This window comes from Crocuta crocuta, unplaced genomic scaffold (genome assembly GCF_008692635.1).
Source record: "Crocuta crocuta isolate KB4526 unplaced genomic scaffold, BGI_CrCroc_1.0 scaffold235, whole genome shotgun sequence".
Lineage (NCBI taxonomy): Eukaryota > Metazoa > Chordata > Mammalia > Carnivora > Hyaenidae > Crocuta > Crocuta crocuta.
This window is the reverse complement of record NW_027531285.1, coordinates 5,310,878-5,329,844: the sequence shown is the minus strand read 5'-3', so window position 1 is coordinate 5,329,844 and position 18,967 is coordinate 5,310,878. Positions and strand designations below refer to the sequence as shown.

The 18,967-nt window shown below is 35.2% G+C and overlaps 1 long non-coding RNA gene across 1 annotated transcript in view; it reads left to right on the top strand.

The window, feature by feature from the left end:
* Nucleotides 1–12,281, top strand: part of LOC144237664 (uncharacterized) — a 90,662-nt gene extending 78,381 nt beyond the window's left edge. The window contains exon 3 of the long non-coding RNA XR_013336918.1: nt 12,213–12,281. This is a non-coding gene — a long non-coding RNA (uncharacterized LOC144237664). The remainder of the gene's footprint in view (nt 1–12,212) is intronic.
* The last annotated feature ends 6,686 nt before the right edge of the window (nt 12,282–18,967 follow it).

Here is an 18,967-nt window from a genome sequence, read left to right as displayed (position 1 = left end):
GCCATTTTATATAATTCACAAATAATTTGTGAGGTGTTTTGAAATCTGTTACAATTTTAACACTTTCAATGTGCCTACCTAACAAAATAACAAATTTAAGATTGTTGTGTAACAAAAAGTACAGAACACAGATATCTAAATATTTCCAAATGGCATTTTTTAATTTAGACATTATAGTAAGAACACAGCTGCAAGAAATTACACTGTCTCATATATTATGTAATATTAATCATACACAAGCATAACAACTTCATTTTAAAATGTTTTTTTTAATAAATTTTTTAATGTTTATTTATTTTGAGAGAGAGACAGCACGAGAACAAGCATGAGACGAGAAGGGCAGAGAGAGAGAGGGGAAGACACAAAATCCAAAGCAGGCTTCAGGCTCTGAGCTGTCAGCTGTCAGCTGGGCTCGAACCCACAAGCCACAAGATCATGACCTGAGCCAAAGTCAGAGGCTTAACTCACTAAGCCACCCAGGTGCCCCCAAACAGCTTCATTTTTAAAGTCAAATGCATGCAATGGAAATGCCAAGCTTTAGTTGACCCATAGAGAATTGTGTTCTTCCACTTGAAGCTTTCTTAGCTTCGTGAGAAAAATCATAAATAATAAGACACCAAAGAGTTAGGTAAAGGTGCTGATTGTTTAGACATAGTTAGTGATTTTCAGAAACCATATAAAATGTAAACACCAATTTTTAGAACTCTATATATTTCTTGGAATTTGACTTGTTATAAATACCAAGAGTCTATTTCCCTGATTGTCATACAGAACCACAGGTCTATAAGGAAAAGGATTGTAGAGAGACTAGAAGTTTTCCTGCATAATAATAAATTTCAGGAATTGCCTTTTAGGAAAGAGAGATCACCATGACCTTTTACTACGTCTTCCTGTATAAAGAATATGCTTCCTGATAGGAATCCCTGTGCTAGTAATATAAATTACGTTTTTCACATGTCAGCTGATATTGCATGGATTTATCCGTATACATACGACTCATTAGCTTGATATCTTAGGTAAAATTTCACAATCCTATAAGGGCCCACCTAGTCAGGAGAGCTGTCCTGGATATCGGTAGGCGTTTTAGGTGAGTCTGTGCCTCACCCCTGTGAAGAGGTCCAAGTACTCTTCTGAAAGGATTCAGTAGTTTCACTAGAAATGGTGTCTTCGTGAGCAGTTTTGCATCTATCATTGCTGACAGTACACGCGTGGGTACCAAGTTTGTTATGCCACAGGGAGGAGTGGAAATGGTTGGTAGACAGGCAGACAAGTAGCTAAGAGAAGAGGGCTAAGCTAAGAGGAGAGGGACACTATTATTTCCTGGCACCTTTGCAAGAATTTTCTTTGGCCACTTATCTATCCAGTGTGGTTTCCTAAATCTGTCAGTTTGAGTCAGCAAAATGAGAGTTTTACTCTGAAGTACCCAAGATCCTCAAGATAACAATAGCAGCTTTTATCCATAGACCTCAGAAAATTAGACAAAATTAATGATCTAGGAAACAAGAGAATCCAAATTTCAAAATGCTGTATTTTTTCAACTTAAAAACTGTTTTCGTAGTATGTCTGACTTATTGTTAAGGAAAAAAGAACAAAGAACATTGTGTTTTAGAGAGAAAGCCAGTGGCTATGATAAAACGCAAGTAGGTTAAATTTGTAAAAATATACTTAGGTATACAAGGCCTTATAAAGTTTCAAAAATTAATGAGGGACTCCTATATTTCTAAGTACTTGGTTTATATTTAACTTACATTGTGTTTTCATGGTAACAGTATGTAACTATTTTCCTGATACTTCAAAAAAGACTTTGGCTACATAACATATATTTAATTAATACTTTCAGTCATCTAAGTATTATATACTTTCTACTTTGGCTGATATATGTGGGTTTTTAAAAATAGTCTCTGGTATCCAATAACTTACCAACAAGTTGAAAATAATTGATAATGAGATTAGTAAACATGACAATATTGTAGCTAATAGCAGTATATACTTAGTCAATTATAGAATATGGCAGCAAAAATAAAGCACGGCATGATAATTTGGTAAGCTTTAATCTTATAGGTTGCTGTAATAAGGAAATATATGACATGTGTAGGATTCAGTCATGTCTATGCAAATAATCATAGCTGTCCATAAAGCACTTTTATGTTTGCTATAAAGCACAACTTTATAATATAAAGCACATAAGCACTTTTATGTTTATGTACAATTAATATAAATTGCCTCAAACCTCTCATCAATAAGTAATTTTATGAAAACCAATTGCTGTGACATGAATGAATGTGGAAATGAATGATACATATCTACCAGACATTCTTAGGCCTAAGTTCCAGTGATTGAGAGCATGGAGGTTACATGTACCATATCTAAATATCGACTTAAATTTATACAAGGAAAGTACACTCAGAAATAAAAGTGAGGGGTTATATCCAGACAGTGGCTGACGCACATCCTCCTAACTTTTAGCCTGAAAATTTATTTTGACATTTCAGAAAGTAAATATTTTCTAGAAGAATAATACCAGCCGTAGAGATGAAAATAAAATGTCATTTCTGTGCTTTAGAAATGTGTACTAGCATGTTTAGAAATACAGTTTTAAATGCTAATACTAACTACCAAAAAGTTGAAAGGTGTTGCCTCTGAAATAAAAAGAATATATAATTGAAAGCATTTATATTTTCTCATTCTTGTAATGCCTTCTATTGTAACAAAATTGTTTATATTAATTTTGTGGCTTTATATTTAACAAAAATAAAACAGTTTAAAATAATAATAATAATAATAACAACTAAAGGTTGTCCAGAAGAAAAATGGGTGAAAGACCTGATAGGCACTTGAAAATAAGGAACATCTAAATGGCTGATAAATATGTGAAAAAAAATGCTCAAAAGCATTAATCATCTAGGAAACACAATTTGAATCCATAACACTCTCTAGAATGGCTAATAAGAGCAACAACAAGACAGAACCAAATGTTGAGAAGACTGAATTTTCACACACTGCTGATGAGGAGTATGAATTGGTACCACCACTTTGGAAACCTGTTGGTGGTGTCCCCTAAAGCTGAACATATGCATTAACCTATGACCCAGCCATTTCTCTTCTGTGCATATGCCTGCCAGAAATATATTTCTTTCATGTTCAAGAAAAGACATGCTCTAAGATATTCATGGCAGCTATTAATCATATCTCACAATTTTAAGTTGCACAAGTGGCAACTAAAAGTAGAATGGCTGAATGTATTCTGTATATTTATGCATCCAAATGCTGTGCAGCAAGGGGAATGAAAGAGCTACAATTAAACGGTTGAATTTCACAAACTTAATGTCAAGGGGAAGAATCAAATCATAAAAGCTATATCCTGTAAGATTCCATTTATGTTAAGTTAAACACCACAACTAATATATGGTGTCATAATTCAAGATAGTGGTTGTTTCCAGTTAGAGGGCTGTGACTGGATTGGGGGTCTGAGTGGGGCTTTGTGGGTATACTGGAAGAGTCCAGTTTCTTTGATATAGATGCTGGTGATGTGGATGTGTTCAGTTGTGAAAATCCATCAAATTATGATCAGAACTCTCTTTTTTTATATCTATGTTAGATTTCAAGATAGAGTTCAAAATATGTAAGCAATAAAAAAGCAACATTTCCTAGAACTGGAGAAATGTATAAATCTTCAGACTGAAAAAGTCTGCCTCAGTGACAAGTAGGTTGAATGCTCACTTGGGTTGAGATCTGAATGACAAGGAGTCAGTTTTATGAATTCTGAAGAAAGAGTTTTCCAGCCAGAAATATCAAGTACAAAGGTGCCATGTATGTTTTGAGCAACAGAAATTAGGACCTGATGGAATGTGAGGGAGAGTGCTCAGAGGGCAATCAGATTGTGAAAGATGTGTTAGTTGTCTTTGTCCATGTTAACAAGTTTGGACTGCATTTAACATGACGGTTTTATGCAAAGTAGTAGCATAAACTGATTTACATTTTTAAAAGACCACTTTGGCTGCTCAGCAGAGAATGCATGGGAGACAGAAGCTGGAGATCATTTAGGAAGCCATTATAGTATTCTCTGTGAAAAGATGATAGTGGTTTGAATGTGGGTTTTAGCAATGGAAATGAACAGAAGTAGATTGAATCTGGAAATATAGTGGAGATAAAAATGCTAAAATTTCCTTATGATACTTTAGGTAAGATCAAGAATCAGCTCAAAAATTACTCTTGGCATTTGTTTTGAGCAGTGTGTGTGCGATGGTACTGTTTACTGAGTTGGAGTGTAGAGAGATATCAACAATTTAAAGCATCAAGGAGCAAGACTTTGTTTTGTTTATATGAAGTTTGAGACCTCCAGGCTCTTGCAGATTTCTACTTAAATGCTCTGTAGAACAGTTTTTTACAGTTGTGAATAAAATCAACCATGCTTTTATAAAAACTTCTTCGTGAAATCATTCCCTGTACTTTTAAAGAGAGACCGTTGCCTTTCCCAAACTGTTTGCTTGCTTCAGAGATGTGCAGATTGACTATAGCGTGCATCCCTGTAGTTAAAATATTTTTTTAACCTCTCTGTGTTCTTAACATTAATTCAGCATAGTGTTGGCATCCCCATTAGCTTCAGTCTATCACCAAATAGGTGTAAATATACTTCGTTTACTCATATATCTCTTTCCTTAGGAGAAGTTCTTTTCAGGAGGTTGCTTGAATCCTTCTACAGGTAACCCTTCTATCAGTTTCCCAATCAATCCTCTGATCTACATGAACATAAGTGAATCTAAAGAACACAAACCTTGGGTCTGAGAGAGCACACCTGGGAACTCTCACGTCATAATCCACTGCTGTGGCCGGAGACTTTTCTACAATAATCCCAGAATCTCAAATTTCTGAAAAAATAAATAATCCTTTAAGTCAAATAACTTGGTGTCTCTAAAGATCTTAGTTCTCATCAAAAGACAACAACATTTTCATCAGTGAAAGAAGTATATATAACCTTTCTACCTAACACACTCAGAGGCTGGGTAAGAAAAGCCAAATTCCATGTTTCTTTCATGAAAACAAGTGTTTTATCAACAAGGTTAAACTTTCCTTTACTAGGATTAGGTCTGGTATATTCAGATGTTAGTGAACTTCATTAATGCAATAACCGGTTCAAAAATCACTGCAAATGGGACTTTTTATAATACTGGGAGCTATCTTATTTCCATAAAATGATAATTTATGGATATGGATTGTCCAACCCCCCAGATTACAGCATAAACTGCATCTTCTTTGTACCATGACATTAATTGGCCTCCTTGTTTTCTCTCCCTAGGACCCCCCAAATCATGCCAAGAGTATCTTCTCTCTCTTTCTCCCTCTCTACCTCTCTACTCTGGCATGCACTAATAGACATATGAGTAAGGAACTTCATTCTTCATGATTTAGTACATTAAATCTATGGAAAACAATGACCTGCCCTCGATTTTTCTTTTTTTCTAGAATCTAGAGTTTCTCATTATGTCAAGCTCTCATAAAATTAGGATAATTTTTCCCATTATTTTAACTTCCCTAGCTATGCATTTGTGTCTAATCCTTAATCTTCAATCATTGTTTGACCTAGTGTTAAATTGCTGACCTCACATGAGTACATCCAGAGAAGTGGCTTAGCAAAAACTTCACATGGTAAAATCACTGAAAATACTGTTTCTCTTTGCAACATTAAATATATGATTAGATTATTCAAATGCTAGTTCATTCAGTGTAGCAAAAATCAGCCAAAACTAATTGGCTATTGGTTATTTTATTCTAAGCATTCATTTTTTTCAGCTATCCTTTTTATACTCATTATTCTTTAAAAATTGAAAGGATTTACACATGATTATATTTTAGCACATTGTTAGGCATAATTTGATGTTTAATTTTATTTTTAAAGAGAACATATTTTGTGATAGAGGTAGTGAAGATAAGAATTAAAAGGTAGCTTGACTTCTATATTTATCTAAGTCTAAGACATTCCATAAAACATGGTAGAATAGGATAGATAAATATGCAGCAGACAATTTACAGAGGCTTATATGTTTTGCTAGACAGCTACACACACACACACACACACTCTTAGCTTTTTGGGAAGTTCCCTTTCTAATCCATTCTGTTAGCCTTCTGTTTCTATAGTTTAAACAAACCGTCAGAGCTAAGTAGAATATGGTAAAGAATGCAACATAGACTTTGAAATCTCTGAGTAATGTTTTGAGAAATAAAAGTGCCTCCTCTTAGAAGCAGTTGCTATTGTGCTTGGAGATATATTCTATTAGAATTTGACCTGAATTTGAACTTCTAATGTCTATTTTGAACATAAAACATACTAGAATCACTTTGTTATATTCTTCAAACAACGTAATAAAATAATTCTAACAAGTAATCGTTTTGAGTAAGAAACTTTTTCTTTCTCAGTAAACCAAATCTTTAGGAAGCTTAAATAGTTGGACCACAATGCTCTAATGAAGTCACCTCTACCGTCTTTTGACCTGTAAAGTATGAAGGAGTAAATGAACTAACCTCCTCTAAGCCAGTTTTTGAAAACCTTAACTTCTAACGTGGTGGAAAATGCCACACTCTGCTTGAGGTTATCAGGGTTCATCAGTTTGCAGACATGGGTTTATTAAAAATTAGGAGGCCAAATGATGTATTTGTTATCATATCTAAACATCCTGGCTGCTACTCTATATCAGATTCCTATGAAAGTACAGAAAACTAAATGATAGATAACTAAGGGGCTTATTTTATTTTCACCAGAAGAATTCAATTTCTGAGAAATACATTTGAGGAAGTTGATCTTGACAAACATACAAATTAAAGATAGAAAATAAGCAATGTATGTGGGAATTTAATTTATTACTTTGCAAGGTACCTCTGATACATCTCAAGGAAAGGAAATTATCTTAATGTGCATAACGTGATGTCAGGCTGGTTCATATCTGGCTTGGGGAAGCCTAGAGAAACCAAGGGGACAAAGTGGCCTAGAATTACATAGGTTAGGAACAGAAATGCAAAAAAGGGGTATTATTAAGGGGTAAGTTACATATTTGATTAGCTTTATTTTCTTAATTATTTATGAGTCTTAATGAAAATATGTAATTCTCCAGGACTGAAATCCTAGGACTTTACATTTTCTGCATAGTGAACAGTTAGTGGGTGCCATACATTATTATCTCAATCTCTATTGACCTGTGGTTCACTATATTCATTTTTGGTGATATTTCCAATTCAAATTACTTAAATTGTACTGTTTCTGAGAAGTCATGTTTTCGGTTTCTCTTGATATATTTTTCTTTTAAATAGTTTTAATAAATCTATGTTCAAGTTCACAAAATTTATTTTAAATCATCAGGATATTAGGTTCCTATGCTGATTGGGCACAGAAGCTTTTCTTTATTGGTTTAAGAGACTTCCCTGATTTCCAGACTTGGAAGTGTGATCTCATGAGATTTAAGGCCTATAAAGCTTTGTATCTCAATGAAATAATCCTATCTCATCACAACAAACAGGTATTGCCCTTGTCTGATTAGGCTCATGGTAGTTCCGGATGGATTCACTTGGCTAATGGACCAAATTTGAGGCTGGGTCTATATACCCAAAATGGAGGAGAAAGAAGGATCCTGATTGCAAGTACAAAACTATGTCTGCCCGAGTTTGGTCTGTTTAGAACAAAAATTTCTTGGAGAGGAGAATTTGTGTAGTTGACCTTTGAATTTTTAATTCTTCAGATTTTATATGACACATGGAAAGCAAGTAGTAAATGTTTCAAGAGTGAATTACAACATGATTATTTATTTGAACTAATTCATTTACTGATTTATAAAGTTCTGGTCAATGCCACAGAACACGAAGAAGTCAAATATCTTCTTTGTCCATGCTTTTCTATCGACATTTTCTTACCCTAATCATGTGTTTCCCTTGATCCTCCTGCAACTTTATGAATTTAGGTATTATTATTCACTTTTAACAAAGGGTAAAACTGAGGCTAAGGGACAAGAAATGATAAGAAGACAGAATATTGCACTTTAATCTGTCTCATTGATTCCTTGTTGTCTCTCCTGTGTCTTCAAAACATAATATTTTCACTACTTCCTACCACCTTGCAACTTTGTACCTATAAAGTGAATATATATAATAGATGAACATATATAAACAACATACTCATTTTATAGGTAAGTATATACAAACCCATACATATGTACAGGTATACATACTTTTGCTCTCTCCCAGGTGATAGCCAAATGTGTCGATAAATATTAATATACTTTGACTATTAGGAACCCTATAAAAAAAGAGGGTGATGTTATTTCCCACCTCTATATTCTGATATGTGAGGACACCCACCTAGATATATTTTTTTCTCTATCTTAGTCTACTATAATCTTTGGCATCATTTAAGAAAACACCAAACACCATATGATCTCTAGCTTTGATACAAAAAGCTTCTCTGAACACAAAATCCAACTCTAGTTATCTCCTCATCTCATTTCCAAAACTACGTGGACTACTAATTCCTTTTATCAGATGCTACTAGTCCCTTTTAACACATCTGTAGAGTCTCAGAAGCCATGAAAAATACTTCTAGATCCATGTTCCTCCTCCAGCCTAGCCTAGCCTTGCAAATCACAAGTACTCAACTAGGTGTTCCTCAGACAGTTTTTAAAGACTCAATAATACTGCTTTTCATATTTTCTATTAAGAAAAATAGTGTCTTGGGGCACCTGGGTGGCTTAGTCGGTTGAGCGTCCGACTTTCGCTTAGGTCATGATCTCGCGGTTCGTGGGTTCGAGCCCCGCGTCGGGCTCTGTGCTGACTGCCAGCTCGGAGCCTGGAGCCTGTTTCAGAGTCTGTGACTCCCTCTCTCTCTGACCCTCCCCTGCTCACGCTGTCTCTCTCTCTCTCTCCTAGAAATAAAATAAAAATGTTAAAAAGAAAAAGAAAAAGAAAAATAGTGTCTAGTCAGTTATATAGTTTCTGTTTTTTCTTTATTTTGAAACAGCAAAGTAGCTGCAACAGCCATGGAGCTAGCTCAGTGCTCGTTAAGAAAAGATTGTAAATCTGCACTAGTATTGTGCATTTTTATGCCCAGTAAAAACCTCCACTCTTTAGGAAGTTCTCAGGTAAACATAATACGCACATCACAGAAATATACTGTTGCTCTGAACTATTTCACATCATCTTCAGAAACTTTTTCTGAGTATCCAGATGTGGATAGTGTTGTATTACATGGTCAGGGAGAACTGCACATACCCCACTTCCAGCACAATGATTGGAACAATTCTGACACCTGCTCCCCAGAGAATATGGATTCTGATAACTTGTTAAAATCTTATAGATACAAGTTCTAAAATCTTACAAATATAGTTCTAGAACATTGTCTTGCCATTCTAATAAGCCTTGTGTAAGCTACAAAATAATTTTTCCTCTTTCTAAATTATGAAATATGCGACGCTTTGTTTGACGTAAAAATTTACCCAGACGCATCTCCCAACATGCTCTGTTTCACTATTTACTCAATTAGTACTAAAATCCCAGAAGACGCTTTTGTACAACTAAAGACAATATGTTGTTGCTTACAGGGAAGAGGTGGCTAGGGTGATATGTTGTGTTTAATACTTCTTTAGCCAATAAAAAAATCGACTGGGCCAAAGGGAAGAATTCTTCCCTTAGGATAAACAATATCTCACAGATAGTCTATAGTCTTGTTTTGGTTGCGAAGGGAAATGCCTCCATGATACTAACTCTGCAGGCCTCTCAGATTAGAGATGCCATCAGCCATTACATTAATGCTAGCACACTTTAACTTAATGAAATGCATTTCCCGCTGTTATCACAAAACTCACTTGAGAGAAGCAATATAGTATTAATACAAATGACATAACAGGCAGAAATGCCTTGTTCTTTGATTTAAAAAGTAACCATATTCTCTACGTGCAGAAACATGTATCAGTATCAAATTCAATTTAGTTTCTCACTAGCTCTCATACCGGTATCCTCTTTTCCTCTACTTTTATATATTGTCTTCTGGAGTGAATTTGCAGATAATCTGTGCTCTGCATGAAACATGAATTGTATCTGTGAGGCCTTGGGATCAACACTTGTTGATAGATCACTGAAAGGAGCCAGGTGATGGCACAACAGGGGCAGGATTACAACTCAAAACTGGCAAATAATGTGTGGCCTTAAATTCTGTTCTTGTATATTCATATGCATTAAGCATTATTATTGGTCCTAAAAATTTTTTTATAATGCAAAGTTCTTATGTTGAGGAATCTTGCAGTCTGCAGAATATAGAAGCAGCAACACAGAGTGCCATTGTGCATGATAGGTGCTGTCGTATACTTATAGAGGAGGTGCTCCATGCATGATAGATTCAGTGCATCCCCTAAAATCCACGCATGACTGCATCACGGAAGGCACCACAGGAGAGTGAGTGAGCAGATTACGGTGAGCAGAATCAGGGAAAACTCTAGAGTTTTCAGGGCCCCAATTAAGATGGATGATAGGAAATCTGCCATAGTTTAAAAGAATATTGGGCTGCCTGGATGGCTCAGTCAGTCAGCCGTCTGACTTTGGCTCAGGTCATGATCTCACGGCTAGTGGGTTCAAGTCCAGCATCAGACTCTTTGCTAACAGCCCAGAGCCTGGAGCCTGCTTTGGATTCTGTTTCTCCCTCTCTTTCTCTGCCCCCTCCCCCACTTGCTCTGTCTGTCTCTCAAAAATAAATTAAAAAACATTAAAAAAAAAAAAAGAATATTGAGGGCTTACCTTGATGTCGTATAAGAAATGACTCCAAATTCCTATGTGGTAGAAATGTGAATACGAGTCTGCCAGGAAGGTGGACTGCACCCCCAACACCCTGCCACACATTAATAACATCTTGCAAGACCTTGCTTTATTCGAACTATTTCTTGAAGAGGTGTTTGAAAAGCTAGAATAGATCTGAGGTAAGGATGTATGGTTCCTGGACAAACCATGCATCCTTTAGGTACTGTTTAGATACTGGAACATTGATTCTGTTTTAACTGGGAAAGCATAAGGAATTCAGAATTGCTGTAAAGTTTGTGTCCCAGATGAAGGTGTGTATTAAGGGTGCAAATAAAAACTTGACTTAATGGCATGACTCTGGAAGCATTGGTTTGTCTTTTCAGGTATTTGATAATTCACTCCACCAGATTTCCCATCTATAAAAGATAGGTCACCAATCAGTTGGTCCAGATGTGAAAGTCTCAAAGGGATCTTTATAAAGTAAACTTAAACCACATATTAGGCTCAGCTCCAGTAAGAAATGTCTAAATTAAGCTGCCTATGTAAAGCAGAACTTGTTGGTTAAAATGTGATAGTTGACCATCATTAAAATGATAAGTGTCCTCGTTTCCATCATCCACAGTCTACTTACCAGGGACAAACTTATTTTGCATGATCTTTAAATACCTTTGGGTGACTCTGGTGTCACATTTAAGAACGATAATGTACAATTTTCCATCAAAATGTAACTACATTCTTGATGCCTCACATTCACATCTTTCTAGGATTTGATAAAAGACATAATGGATTCATTGACAGTCCTAATTCTCACCCAGTAAGTGTATCTTCTGACAGGCTGCTGCAAAGACAATGCTATTCAGTGACAGCCTTCAATTGCACACTGCCAATACACACTTTTCTTGGCGATTAGAGTTCTTCTGTAGCAGACTAATGGATGACTTTAATCCTTTTTAAGCTCTAAACTTATGACACTTTGCTGACTCTGTAAAACAATATATAATATAGTTCTCCACCTTTTCTGGTGTGTGTGTTTCTAGAGTCTATTCATCAGCATGATGCCTGAGTTTTTAAAGGATGATTTTAGAGCTTGCAGCCAATTACAATGGAGATATTCAGGATAGGAGAGAAACATTTCACTGTCAAATGCCTTGTTTATCTTCATAAATGATATACATGTCCCCTGACATCATTTTTATGTGTTCTGCAAGTATTATATTAGCTTGACTTGGTGGTCATTTCTGGCTTCTCATAATGTGGCTGGTCCTAAACAAATCTCAGAAGTAACTGGCATTCGTTGTCAGCACCTTCCCTCCCACTGAATTCAGGATCAAAGTAGTGCTTTGGCACATTAGAAAATCACCATTAACACCTCAGCTGTAACTCTTCTCTCTAGCGTGACCCCATATTTCTTAAATTTCCTTATAACTCTTCTTTTTGCTTTTCAGAGAAAAGCATTCTGACAATCAAAGAAGAGTCAGATGATAAATAGCTTCAGACATTGACCTTCTAGTGGTGATTTCATGCTAATAGCAAGCCCCTGGAATAAATGCCTCAAAATAAAGCAATGAATTATTAAAGATAGTACTTCGTAAAATGTGTCTGTATGCTTGCGGAGGGCTTTTGAAGAAGGAGTCCCTCTCTGTTTCTCACAAATATGTTCAGATAATGGCTATCTTCTGCTGCTTATAAGGGCATATACACATAATTAAGAGCAACACTGAAGTGGCTTCTGTTTGCGGTAAAAAGAAAAAGTTTTCATATGTTAATGAATCCAAATTAATATTAGCTTTTGATACATTGGGTGAATTATTCCATTTTAAGATTTTACATATAATTCTACACTAGTACTGAAAAATATCTCTCAAAATTACTTGGGCAGACCTGACTAAATACTGTGCAATCAAGAATGTATTTAAAAACATATCTAAAGGATATGCACTAGTTTTAGGAATATAATGCATGTTTGTGTGTGTATATATATTTATACATATGTATATGCACATATGTACAAATATGTATATATGTATAAAAATACACAGATGTGTGCACACATGTTTTCAGAGAGAAAATAAAAATGTCATACATATGCTTTGAATTGTGGCAAACTTTAAGCATTTGTTAAGAAAATGTACATTATAGGGGTGCATGGGTGGCTCAGTCAGTTGAGCATCCAACTTCAGCTCAGGTCACGATCTAACGGTTCGTGAGTTCGAGCCCCGTGTTGGGCTCTGTGCTGACAGCTCTGTGCTGACAGAGCCTGGAGCCTGTCTTCAGACTCTGTGACTCCCTCTCTCTCTGACCCTCCACTGTTCACACTGTCTCTCTCTCTCTCTCAAAAATAAATTTTTAAAAAATTAAAAAAAGAAAATGTACATATATTTTCAAAATAATTATATATATTTTGCCTAATAGCGATAGAATATAAGTTTATAAAATTACTTTATTTATTGTATTTCCTTCTCACGCATAGACCCAAGTACATAGTATGCATAAAAAATGTCAATAAAGAGAACTCCAGCTCAATCTTAAAAACCCCAACCTTATTAATAGCATATGATAGATAAATGCAAAATTTATCAAAATACTTACACATAACATCAAACTTTTTACATGTGGGCAGATTCACAGTAGTTTCTTCGGAATTTCACATTGCTTGCTATTTGCCCTCTTCAAAGAGATTGTCATTCTAAAGGCTAAAGTGCTGTTATGGTATTTCTTGAAGAGTTAAACTACCCTAAAGAACAATATAAGGTTGTGTCAAGAACCACAGAAAACAATAAATAAAATACCTCAGAAACTTGGGCCCTGAAAAGTTTCTGCATATTTTATGACCTTTTAATATGTCTTACTCGAATGATTCCTTTAAAAAGAGGCTAATAGATTTGTGGTTAGTGTTTTTCTCCCACACTCATTTGTTCCCAGCAGTTCTTGGTGTTTCCTAGAGGTGTGTACCTTTCCTGCTTCACTACTTCAGCGCTTTGAGCACACTGATTTCTGTCAGAAATCTCCAGGGAGCATTCTCTCATTGTCAGGTGAAATGCACATTGTAACAATGAGACTGGCAGTCGTCAACAATTCCAAGAGAAATGTAAAATCTTGGAGATTTCCTAGGAGAAAAGAAACAACGTTGCATTGAAACAGTGGGCAGAAAATAATTTCCCCCTTCCTTATTTCCTTTTCAGTCAAAGTAGCAAGTGCAAAGTATGATACTTCTATCAGTATAGTGGGAGTTTCGATTGTTAAATCATTTGCCTAAACTTTGGGATGGCATTGCATCACTTTACTGTTAATGTAGAAATTAAACCTTAAGTGATAGGATTGAGTGTAGTAGCATAATTTTAATTGGGAGGTCTACTGAATAGATTTAATAACTTGAGTAACTTAATGTTTTATTTCTGTAACCCCACTAAATTCTGCTTAACTAATATGCACTAATTACTTACTATGTGCAAGATGTTCCAAAGACAAATATTAAAATGTAATGTTTTTAAATTAAAATAAAATTATAGGATTTTGATTCAAGGCAAGATAAACACTTCTTAACCTGATTATTCCACTGAACAGTACTATAAAATCTGAATAGATGCATAACACAGCTAACAGAAGATTCCAAAAATGAAACAGTAGCTCGATTGAATAGAAAATATTACTTAAATGAAAGGAGTTTACCAATATCTGTCTGATATTGCCCAACCTGGTTTCAGAGGAACTTTAAACCGGGAAGTGGATATCACTACAGAAAGCGAGATCTTCAGGAGAATTCCTCTAGTTCTGGTTTGAGGAGTGGTTTGTTTACAGCTTAGACCAAACTAATATAATTGAACTAATGTGAGTTCACTCTTGAGGAGTCACAGAAACTACACCAAGTGAGCTGTTGTACAAAGGAAACTTGATTTGCAGGAAGTGAGATCCCAGGGAATAACTTTCAAAGACATGGTCCCTTGAGCAAGGGAAAATGGATTCCTTTTACTTAGGGTTGGTATGAATTTAAGATAGGGAAGACTTGTTGTATGCAGAGGCAGGCATAAGATCACATGTGCCCCTTAAGGAAACGGTCTACATATATACATTGTTATGTAAATGAGACTGGAGATCCCCTATGGGCAGAGATTTTAGTATTATAATGAGATAATGAGGTAAAGGTCATTCTAGAGGTCACTGCATGGTCCACCTGTGCAAGCTTGATCTGGAGGTTTAGCTCAAACCGGTCTCTGTGGACTGGGCCAGCGGCAGGTCTTGTCAGGACAATGGACATCACCTCAGGGGGTTGTTTCAAGTTTCATTTGCCTAAGTTAGGAGGTAAATTGGAAAGGAGAGTGTAAGCAAAAATGTAAGACCAAGACTGGTGAGTAGAAGCAGGTGGTCAGTAAAAGTCAAGTCTTGGGCCCTTTGACAGCTGCAGCATGGTCCTGTCATCACTTAAAAAGGGGAGACTTCTTCAGTTAGAGAAGCTGTGGTGCCAAGAAGATGGAGTGAACCCCCAATTGCTTTTTCTGTCTCTGTCTTCTTGTCATTTGTTCCCAGATGTGGTCACAGTAATGTTAAGAGTTCAGCAAAGAGTTTAAAGCTCTAGCTTTCTAACTAGAGAAATGAATAGGAGGGCCCTAAGAAAAGCTGCACCCAAAGAAATCACAAAAAGAAAAAAGCTTAGAAAAGCGACCCATGATTTTGCTTGTAAATATCTCTGTGTTCACCTTTGATTTGCGTATGCATGGATCTGATGGTAAACACCATACTTTGAGAGCTGAACAGAAAGAATGGCTATTACTATAGACCCCCCAAGTATTGAAAGGGTTATATGCATATTCAACAACTTTGGAATGAAACCAGTACCATCTGGATAGTAAAATCAGAGAAAGATTCTCCAAGAAAAGATAACAACAAATGAATATCATTCATGAACCTAAATTAAAAATCTTCAAAAAAATTACTTCTATACTGAATCCAACAATATACAAGAAAAATGTACCATAACCTAATGACGTCTGTATAGAAGTCTTGTTCAGTATTCAAAAATTGATTAACATATTAACGGTCCACCATATTAATAGTCTAGAGAAGGGGCGCCTGGTGGCTCAGTAGGTTGAGCATCTGACTTCGGCTCAGGTCGTAATCTCATGGTTCATGGGTTCGAGCCCTGCATCGGGCTCTGTGCTGACAGCTGGGAACCTGGAGTCTGCTTCAGATTCTGTGGTCTCCTTCTCTCTCTGACCCTCCCGTGCTCACACTGTCTCTCTCTCTCTCAGAAATAAATAAAAACATTAAAAAAATTTTTTAATTGTCTAGAGAAGAAATGAACATGATTAATTAATGAATAAAAACTGTTTGTAAAAATTTACCTATCCATTCATTAAAAAAACAACTATTAGAAAGCAAGTAATTAAAGGGAATTTCCTAAAACTGATAAAGTTGAGGAACATAGCAACATCATTCTTAATGTTGAAAGATACAATGCCTTCCCCCTAAAAGTAGGAACAAGGCAAGAATTTTAATTTCTACCACTCCTATCCAACAATGTCCTAGAAGGTCTTGCCAGTATATTATAACAAGACCAAAAAAAGTGTGCAAATGAAAAAGGAAGAAATTAGTATGTACCTTTCTTCATATACATGATTCTGCATGTAGAAAACACCAGGGGATCTACTCTAAAGATATCTCCTATAATTAATAAGGTTGTTTGCAAAACCACAAGATACAAGGTCAACACATACAGGTAAAAATATTATTGTATTTTAATATACTAAGAATAATTACAAACAACTTTTTAAATAACACCATAAATAACAGCCCCCCTGAACAAAAAACAATACTTAGATATAAATTTACCAAAACATGTACAAGATTTACATACTAAACATTAAGAAAGCTGATGAAATATATCAAAGAACTCATGTTGTGTTTAAGGACTGGGAGACCCAAAGTAAAATTGATAATTTTCACCATGTCCATCCATACATTTAACACAATTCCACACAAAATCTTAACAGGAACTTTTATAGTTATAAACAAAATGGTTTTAATGTTTATACAGAAAGGCAAATGAACTAGAATAGGCAAAACAATTTTATAAAAGAATAAAGATGGAGGGATTACACTACCTGATTTTAAGACTTAACTGTGAAGCTGCAGTAATCAAGACAGTGCAGTATTGGTGAAGGGATACACACATAGATCAATGGAACAGAGTAAAGTCTCCCGAAATAGACACAATTGATTTTTGGTGAATGTTCGAAGGCAACTCAATGGGCTTAGAAAAAATATTTGCAAATCACATATCTGATGATAGACTTTTATATAGGATACATAGAGAGCTTTCAAAACTTAACACTAAAAATGCCAAACAACTCAAGTTTAAAAAGGACAAGTGACTTAGAAACTTACCAAAGGGGATTTATGGTTGAAAATGAGCACATAAAAAGATGGTCATTATTAATTAGGGATATGCAAATGAAAAAAAATGATGTGGTCCACTCCAAATGATTTGAAGGATACCAAATGCTAGTGAGTGACTGTAAATCTTCATGGGTTAATGCAGGAAGTACAAACTGTGTAGCCTGAAAAACAAAGTTTGACATTCTCTACAAAGTTAAATTTCTTTCAACTAGTGAATCGATAAAACACTGTGGTACATCTGCACAACTTAATATTACTCAGCAATAAAAAAGGAACAAGCTCAAATGAATTTCAAGGATATCATGCCAATTTAATGAAGTCCAAAAATTTACATACTTCCTGTTACATGAAATCCTCACAAAGACAAACCATTTTAATGAACAGATTAGACTTTGCAAAGGTGAGGACCTGACTATAAGGGGCAATAATAAGGAAGTTTTTGTGGGGATGAAATTTTTTTAAAATCCAGATTGTAGTGGTAGTAATGCAGGATTTAACATTCATAGAACTCTACAATAAAAACAAGAAAATAATCTTATAATATATTCATTTAAAACAAAAAACACAATTTAAACATGATGGATAAAAATTACAGTGATTTCATAATGATGCTATTATTTCTTTAAGCATAAAAGATTCATCAGAGACTCTTGGATCTGTTTGAGGTGGCAGGGAGGTGAGGAAAGACCACTGGACTATAGCCCTTAGTAGATATGGATGGAGTCTATTAACAGTGTAGTTCAACCAATTATTAAAAGTAAAATGTAAGCACAGAATACGTCTCAACTTAATTATATGAATATATAGTATTTATTTATATGAAAAATTATATGAGTATAAATTATGCATATTATGGTCATGTATTATGTTCATTATTTCATGTAATATGTGGCATGGTATTCTAGATGATATTCAAGGTCTCTTAACCTTTTAATTAAAATGAAACTCATCCAATATGTACTTTCTCATATATATATTTATAAAAGAATGCCTGAAGATATTAATAATGAAAATAGAGTATGTTAAAATGAAGAGCAAATCTAATAAAAACCTTATGGTAGTCTAAGAATCTATTAGTATGACTCCCAGAGACATCTGAGAAACCAATCTTTGCTGTATTTCTGAAGCTATTAGTTCAGGAAATGGCAGGTTCAGGCTCCTTTAACCAGAGATGCTGAAATAGGCTCAACATGAGAAATACTCAGGCCTGAGCGTATATAGTACTTTACTCTGCTTTTTAGTTATAATGTGTCTGGCATAAATCTAAGAATGATGACACCTCTGTCTTAGGTGAGATTGTCAATAGCCTACATGCAGAACTGTTTCAGTTGAGAAAGTGGCAATAAAGTTTCCTGAGGTCTGATTTGACCTTCATTCACTGAAACTAATAATCCACATTTTAGGAAGGTAAGAAGCTTACACCTCCATATTGTTGGAGAATGTTGTTTATCTGTTTGCTGCCTTGCCTTCTTTTGGAACTTTTGAGCAAGGAAATCTTTTGTATCTTTTCTTTCCATCATTTTGAACCTCCTTACATGTTATTATGATGGCTATAAAGTCATGCATCTTGTTTTATCACCTCAGAAAAAAAGACCTCAAGTTACCACAGAATAAATAATTCTACCAGACAAATAAACTTGAGGTAAAACAAGTAGGAAATAGAGAAGACTGACAGGAAGAAAAAGCATCGATGATCTTGACAAAAAAGGGCTGATACTGTTTTCCATTTACCTATCCCAGGGCATCACAAGATTTGAAAAGAGGGAAATAGACAAATAAATATTGCTTGGAAGCCAAAAAAATGGCC